Genomic DNA, 8,964 nt, shown 5'->3' on the forward strand with positions numbered 1-8,964 from the left:
AAAAGTTCTGGGGTGGTTCCCAGGAAGCGCTAACTTTGGCGAGGTAAAAGGTCACTGTATCGGGACAATGACGCCAGCTCAGCGTCTATTGACGGGGAGGGGCCAGGGGCATTGTGGGAAGGGCACAGAGTGGCTCTCACTGCCAGTCATGGTTGTGTAGTATTTGCATGGGCTGCCAATCACCTCAGAAAGGAATGCACTCGGGTCAGAAGGGTCAGGCAGGCGGAGCCGAGCCGAGAGGGAACACAACAAGACCTGACGCATCAGGGATGATGGGGTAGAGTGTGTGTGTGTGTGTGTGCATCTACTACAGCTTCAGATAGTACGATCAAAATGCAGAGCAAATAATAGCTCTCTATACCCACTTAATGCATTGCTGGATTTACAAGGAAAATATCTCCCAGCGAATAATCAGTAGACTATCAGTTTCCCATTTGCTTTGGTAAGACTCTTAACAGGCGAGTCATATAACACTAGCACCGTCTCTGAAATAAAACTCTTGGCCCCCGAGCTACTTTGACTCTAGCAGCCATTTCAAAGTTTGTGTGACAATTCTTGCAGGGCCTGCAGCTCTCCCTAACCAGCCTTACCCCATCGCTCTGACTGTGAGCAGGTCTGTGAAATGGAAGGAGGAAGAAAGCAAATTGTTTGTGCCGTGGGCCCTGACAGGAGGCAACAGCACCCCAGTATTAGCTAAGGATAAAAGTAATGGGATTTGTAGTGGTGAGGCAGCGTGTGTCGCAAGGTGCTGTTGATGGGTGATAAGGGTGAATCGCCGCCTTTTAAAGCTGATAAGTATCTATGTGAGAGAGGGGACAGAGAGCAGGGCAGCCGGCAACAGAACCAGATAAATACCTTTCCCCTCCACCCAGCGTGCGGTGTGTCTATATCACTCGTTATCCATGCATTAGGATTTTGTCTCCCATCAACAATTCAATTCCGTTATATTAAATATCTTTCTACTGGGAAATTCTGCTGTGTATCTGTGAACCCTCACGCACTAACTCGATGCTGCACATTAAATGTAAATCCTGTTAATATTCTTTACATCCACTAAGACAGAACGCTGCTGCCACCATAACAAAACTCCCTTCTTATGAGCAAAAACAAGATGTTTTTCATGTTGCTGCGCCATACAAAATTATTCTTTTTTTTTGCACAGGTAACTTTTTGTTGAATCTAGAGTCTTTCACAGATAGCAGTCGCGCGTCTCAGTAGAGCAGGAGTGTAATATTCTCATCAAAGGTTACACTCCATCTTCAAGCACTGACGGAGCTCTTTTTTGTCATTTTTGAAGAACATATGTACATTTTTATAGGTTATAATAAGAGAAGAGGTGCTATTTGTGTTTTAAAAAAATGTAAAACGCTATTTCCTATAAGAACAGACTAATAAGACATGTTGTATTAACAGCAAAATATGTCACAATAACAGAATTCACTCACCTGCTTTGGTGCAATAAGCACCGCCAGTTTATGTTGTGTTCTGATTGTGCGAATGTCTGATTTCTTCTCGTGTGGCAGCACCTCCGCCCATTAAAGATTTTATTATGCCTACTCTGACTGCACGAGTGTAACTGTATATCCTGGAAGAGAGGGTGTTGAGCTTCTGTCGAGCTGAGCGGTTAGCACAAGAGTCAAAGAGGTGCAGTAAGCCCTCTGACCACCTCTGTAGAAGCAGGTCAGCGTTGGCAGGCCTTTGGACTTTAACACAACAGCCACAGTGGCTGCTGATCTGTGACTGCATCGAGCGGGAGCTCAACAGCAGGTGGAGGCATGGCCTGTATTCAGCTGAGCTGCTGTCTAAACTGCTGAAACCAGATATGTAAGATCAGGTGTTTTTAAAAAAGACTGTGAAAAGGAAAAGTGCATTTATCAAGCTGGTTTGTGAATAAAAAAAAAATGTTTTATAAGATTTTTATATATTTTAGTTTTAAACTGATTGAGGTGTGTGTGTGCAGCAGGATCACCAAAACAATGAGCACGAGCATCAATGGCTCTGTAATAATAGAAGAACCATTCTTTGAGGTTAATCCAACATCTTAATGTCCTTTATTTATTTCCTCTAGACACCAGTGGAGTGGGTCCCCAGGCTTGTTATTTCTGTTTCCCCTTTCAGCCACAAACTGGAAACATTGGGTCCTCTAGGCTGCAAAATATCATCCTTTTTAAATTAAACCTACAAAACAACCCTGAACTCATAGGTTTGAAAAATATACAGACGTGTTATCCATTGCATTCAAAAATACACATATCGTTTTGAAAGAGAGGTGAAGGAAGGAAGAAAAAAAAAAGGACAGGGAGCAGTTTCTCATATTGACTCAGCGGGCACTACACTGCGCAATTAGTCCAAACTACGAAGGGAAGGAGCGGAGGGAGAGTGAGATAACCCAAAAAATAAAAAAGCTGTCTATGGAAAATTTGGAGAACTTCCCAAAATACACAAACTTTCCCGACGAGCACATTTCTTAGGTATGCTGTAATCTCATATGGCTGGCCTTTTCTGAGCCCCTCTGTGAGACTTCTCGCTCCTCTCCACTCAGCTTTCCAAGCTCCCCAGCCCCCCAGACTTCACCAGTCTACTTCACAGTCTGGCCTAGTCTCAGGCCCCCAGCCCCTGCCTCCACAAAATCCCCTTCCAAAACCCACTGTCCACACATGGCAATCATTAGGCAACCCTCTTAAAGAGCAACATTATACTACCAATTGCAGCCTTGCATGAAATTTTGATCACTTAAACCCATCTTAAAGAGGCAGCAGCCACTTTCTGCTCCACAACCTCCTTTTCTCTTTCTCCATGAATGGTAATGCACTTACTTCTCAATAGTAACCCCCCACTCCCTCATTGTACCAGCCCAACAAAGCCAAATGAGGCTTGTAGCCACTTATGAGAAGCAGCACCATTAAGGGGCACTCTTTAAATAAACGTCATAGAGAAAAAAACACAGAGCTTTGTCATATCGCATTGGTTAGTTAAAGGCTATTTTCTGCTGCATTTGATGCCCCTGTAGTGAAATACAAACAAAAGAAATGTTGTTGTTTTTTTAAACGCAAATCTCCACATTTCTCATGAAAATGAATCTCTGCTCGCAGGACTGTGTCTAAATACTGTAATGTGTTATTCTATGGGAAGAACATCATACTGCTAAGTGGGAATTGCAGGTATGTAGCAGGGCTAAATTAGGAGCACAAAACAAAAAAACAAACCAAAAAAAAGATGAAGAGAAGAAAGCAAGAGCCAAAACCCTGCTGAGCTCACTCGTAAACAATGATTAAGGCACCTCAAGCGGTGGCATGCCCACTCTTTGCCACTCACCTCACACCACTGGCTAATTAGCTGAGGTTTTGCTTTTACTGCTGGCTTTAGTGTCATAAAATTAACACATTTTGCAAAACAGCAGAAACAGGTTCAAACTGTGCTGAGGGTTTAACAAGCCTCTCCTGGGTGAACTGTTTGTCTCACGCAGAGGCGAGAGAGGACAGTCCCTACAGGCCACTAACTGCCATTTGTGTGCCAGGGAGAAAAGGAAAGGAGGGAATAATTGGGGAAAGAACAGAAGAGGGAAAGGAAAGGAAAGGGGGAAAAGGAAAGGAAAGGAAAGGAAAGGAAAGGAAAGGAAAGGAGGATTAGGACTCCATGTGGAGCCGTTTATCCCGAGGAGTACAGGGAGGAGAGATAAAGCTCTGGAGGGGTCCACACGTCCCCTCAGACAGACTCCGTGCCAGGGGAACAGCTTACCCTGCCTTGTGCCCAGCAGATGAATAGGATTTAACCAAAAGTAGATTTTGCTGAACTCTTCCCCTCTCATTCATCTTCAGACTAGAAAAACTTTCCTCATTCTGAAGGCGAGCCACGGTGAACACAATGCCGTGTTTCAGAGAGGAAGACGGGGGCCAGTTGAGTTTTGGAAGAGTTCAACTGACCTGGCTGCCAAGATTTGGAAACACATAACGGAAAGACGGTTCAGTGTTCATTTGATCCGGAATAATTTGAGTCAAATTATACTTATTATTATTAGTATTATTATTTTGATGTACTTTGATGTAATGTGGTCTCAGTGGTGGCGTTTGGAAATGATCCTTTTACCATCATCTGTTGAAAAACCCACCCTGTTCTAATTACCACACAAAATAAGCCTAAGGGGAAACATAGACCGGACCAAAAGAGCTTCTTAACAGCAACACACAGAAATAGCGAGGAGAGTATATTTGAAATATGAAAATAGCATACAATTATTACACATCTACACTACACTGCACTAAAATTAACACAGTCCTTATCCCCCTTTAACCAGCTTGGTGAAGGCTGCTCTTGGTTTTAAATCAGATAGTCAACCATTACTTGGCCTGTTTGATTTTCCCTACTAATTTGTGTGTGTGTGTGTGTGTGTGTGTGTGTGTGTGTGTGTGTGTGTGTGTGTGTGTGTGTGTGTGTGTGTGTGTGGCTGCATATTAAGAGGAGCAACGTCGTTTGGAATGCTGGTTTCTATTTTTGAAATGTTCTGAAACGATGTTTGCATACATTTGCATAGCCAAGTGCAAATTGAGCCATGAATATGCAAATGCAGAGCTGATGTCTGTGGCAGCCTCCGCTCTGCCAGGTTTATAGAAGAATTCATTTACACACACACACACACACACATGCACACACACACACCCACGCTTACACACTTACACATGCAGATCTTTTCTCACCCCTTCCCTCTCTGCATGCTCAGGGAGGACTACTTGTTTTAAACATGATTCTAAAAAATCATTCATTTGCTTGTATTGCCTTATTAACTTGGTATTTTCTGGGTGCTGTTTTTTGTGTGTGTTTTTTTCTCTCTGTTGATGTGCTGGCCTGGATGTGTTTCCATTGCCTCATTAAGGCGCGAGATGGACTGCGTACTCGCATAAAGGTCCTCTAGCTGACACCGAGACCAGACGCCAGGTCATGCTCAGTGCACCCGGGCCCTCAAAATAAAGTCTGACTTAATTTGTTTACTGTATCTGTGGGCACTCACTCTGCCACCCTCTTAGCCTCTCTCACCGCTCTTCCACCCACTCTCCCACTGCCTTTCTTCTTTTAACCTCAGAAATATTAGAAGCGTTTGACACGAGAGTTTTTAAATAGAATTGTTTTGAGACAAAGTCTGCATCATGGACTGGAGTTGTAATGCTTGTTGTTGGAACTTGTGATGAAAAAAAGGAAAAGAGGTCATCTCAAGACATCGTGGACACTATAAGTCATCTTGGCCCTGCAGGTCCAGTGCAGTGGTTCAACCAGATCTTGCTTCTCCTCTTTATTCTCTGTCAAGAATAGCTTTGCTTTTGGCTTTTTAGAAATAGAAGTAGAATAGAAGTAAACATTTCAGCATTTTAGCAGGCAGAATTTTATCTTGCATTGTAGCAGTAAAACATTTTTCATATGTTCCATATATTTAATCTTCAAGGCTATCAGCAATTATCCTCATTTTTTTCTTTAGAGGGGAAATAATCATAAAAGTCGTCAGTAAGTGTGTAGGTGTGTGTGGAAGGCTAATGAATCATTTCTTTCCCTGCTTAGGTGGATTTTCAATAGCACTCCGATTAGAGGTGGTCCAACATTTGTAATCCTCCATCCAGCCCTTAATGGCTTAAGTTGCACTTCTTAGCTGATTGGCACCGTGTCCATGCACAGTGTTATTGGATAAGGGGCAAAACAACGGTTTAATTAGGGAACGGAGGGGGGAAAAAAACAAATCTTGCATTTAAGTTTTCAATTAACCCAATTAGGGGCAAATGGATGAACAGTCAGAGACACAATAGGAGCTGTGTTGCTGGCAACGCTTGCCTTTACTGTTGCACTGGCAGTTCTGTAACATCTCAGAGGTTTTTTCTTATGATTCTGTGCTTCCATTTCAGATCTCAGTGGGGATCCCAAACAAAGCCGACGAAATCTGCACATGTACTCCAGAGAAATTATGCTAATGAAGGGAAAACAAAAAAAGAACCTTATCATGACGCTCCATTCCCCTGAGCCCCAGATTAAAAACTCATTCATTTGTTAAATATTTGACACATCTATGCTTGAGCTTTGAGCTTAGGGATTTGCAGAGTACTTCATATCAACTTGTGTGGGAGAAATGCCCCCCTCTGATGCTGGCACAGACAACTTGGCACATTTACAGAAGGACAGATAAATGCATCCATGTGCATATGAGCACAGATTCCCCTATAATGTGCTCTGAGCTGCCTCTGTGGTGACAACTCTTTGTTTACTATAGGTGCTTTTTATTGTAGGTTTTGATTGGCATCGTGCAAAAATGCATGATCAAACCGCTGTCCAGTTGCTGAATTTTAAAGCTGGGCTGGCCCCATACGCTCAGCCAGAAGGATGCCCACCTACAGTACTAGTACAACTACATTATCCACCCCACCCCCCACCCCCCCTTCTCCCTTCTCCCTTCCAAATGTTGCAGTTACTGAGCCCCTTGAAACTCATCAGTTACTTGTACCTCAGGTTAGCATTTGAACTAAGCACAGAACTACACAACCATGAAGGAGGGATGAGAAGAAACATCGGAGAAGTAATGCAGCAGGGCACAAAGCCATTACGCCTACCCCGAAAATAATTCACAGGGGACAAAGCAGCTTTACAGCTTCATTCCTGGATAAGAATAAAAGGAGATGGGGGGGTTAGGATTTTGTGAAGGGAGGGAATCAAAGAAGGGGAGGGAGGGGGTGGCATAATTAGACGATCACAAACCGTACCAGCGGCTCAGTTTTCAGTCTGTGGTCCAAATTACAAACCGTCATATTTTTAAAGTCATGCTGACATTCTTTCGTCCCCAGCAGCTGCCAAGAACAACCAAGGCTGGGCTTGTCTTGGCGTGTGATCAAAAAGAAGGACCCAGCTCCAGTCACACAGCAACTGAAAACATTTACACAGCTGGGACCCTTGAACCCTCGGGCTGCCCTGCCTTACTGCATCGACCTGTGCTGGGGCAGTAAGAGAGAGGGTAAGGGTGGAGGCAGGACCAGGTGCTTCGAGGGAACACAGGAGTTCCACGGATGGAGCAAAAGGATAATGACCGCTGTGAGCTCACTGCAATTCACTCGCTGTTCTCCTTGTCCCAAAAGTCATGTTTACCTCTGCCCCATTCTGATTAACAGGACAAATTACGCACATGACCGTGAACACAACAAATGGACAGACATTTATGTAGGCCAGCATCCATGTATGGGACACTGACACTCATATTCATACACATGTTTGCATGAGCCACTTGGAAAATGGGTTTTGATGGGTCTGCACTATTTTATTTCAGCATAACAATGTGTATTTGACTATGCAGGCTTGTGTCTATAATGACGATTGTTTCTGTTTGATAAGCTGTGTTTGTGTGTTTATGCTGGGATTAGAGTAGATTCATCCACTGGATTAAGGGCTAAAGTCATAGTTAAAGTCTGCACCATACTTTACCCATAAACTAAATGAAAATACCAGATGAGCTCCACTTTGATGCATACACACAGAACTCTACCAGATGTTTGCATTAATTATGTGCTTTTTTCTGCATACTGAGGAAACCATCAAAAATTGTGATATTGCTTTACTCAGGCTTTTTTCCCTGGTCAACAGTTCAAAGCATGAGGTGGACTGACAAACACCTGTTATGATCACTTTTAAAGAGAAAAGTACCTGCAAAACAGCTTCTTCCCCACCTCTAGTTTTATTTTATGTAACATATTAAATGTGATTGGTTTAGCATATGGGTGCATTCTGATAGTTCACATCAACAAAACCAGACCTTGATTCTGCCTGAAGCAGCCCATCTTTTACTTCTCAGTACAAAAAAAATATGAGGGGATCAGGTTAAAGTCAAGCTTGAGACACTACAACTTTTCAATCCAATCCAGGTGAGAGTGAGATGAGAGAGGGTAGACCTCTGTATAGAAAAAAAATGCACGGAGAAGAAAGGTAGCATTTAAGACTCCTCCTCCTGTCTCCTCCTTGGGTGTGAAGAGGAGGGGAGGGCAGGAGGGCAAAAAAGACCGATGACTCCAAGGTTGTGTTGCCCCTGAGTGACCTCATCCCAGAAACCCCAGAGGAACAATGACATCACCACCTCATTCCAAGACAGAGAATCAAAGCACTACAGTGCTGGACAAGCACTCTGCATGTGTGCACACCAAACTATTAGACCTTGTTTCTAATGTGTGTGTGTGTGTGTGTGCGCGCGCGTGCGACCATTCACCACTCTGGAAACAAGAGTAGAAATGGGCGGGAACTTCTCATAAGTAGAACCAGATTTGATTTTCAGGCATATACGTTCACATTTTCTTTTATGGTTCTTCTACTCCTGAAAGCTACTCACGTAAAAAGCATTTCTCAGTGAAAGGTAGACGTATGAACTGACATGGCCATGACATATCACTTCAAACACCTTATATACATTTTTTCCCAAAAATGTTTCAACAGTTAATCCTATAAAAACAGGCATACTGTCTGTCATGATTTATGGTGGCAGAAAGTATCTCAAGACCACAGACCACCAGCAATAAAAGAAGTTTTGTTGGCGTACTGAGTGACAATAGAGTAGTTGATGTTGTACTTCATGTTCTTATAGGTAGACCCTCCATGCAAACAGCAGTGTAAGGTAACACTGGTAATGTCATCATAAAACAACCTCAATTTGTAACCACAACATGACATTATTAAGATGCAATGAAAAGTTATTTGTCCCATTAACATTACACAGTGGAAGAATGAGTGGCAGACACATCATATATTGCTTTACTTTGGAGTTCCATACTATATATTTTTTAAATCAGTGATGTGCTTACACACCACTCTGCATTTCATCATTAGCTATTATTAATCTCTGGCTCTTTTCCACATATATGTTTTTTGTCCCGTCTTCCTCCCCTCATATTCAACCAGTCGCAGCAGATGGCTGCCCCTCCCAGTTCTGCTTGAGGTTTCTTCCTGTTAAAAGGG

This window comes from Simochromis diagramma, unplaced genomic scaffold, assembly GCF_900408965.1.
Source record: "Simochromis diagramma unplaced genomic scaffold, fSimDia1.1 OVJJ01000822.1, whole genome shotgun sequence".
In the NCBI taxonomy this organism is placed as follows: domain Eukaryota; kingdom Metazoa; phylum Chordata; class Actinopteri; order Cichliformes; family Cichlidae; genus Simochromis; species Simochromis diagramma.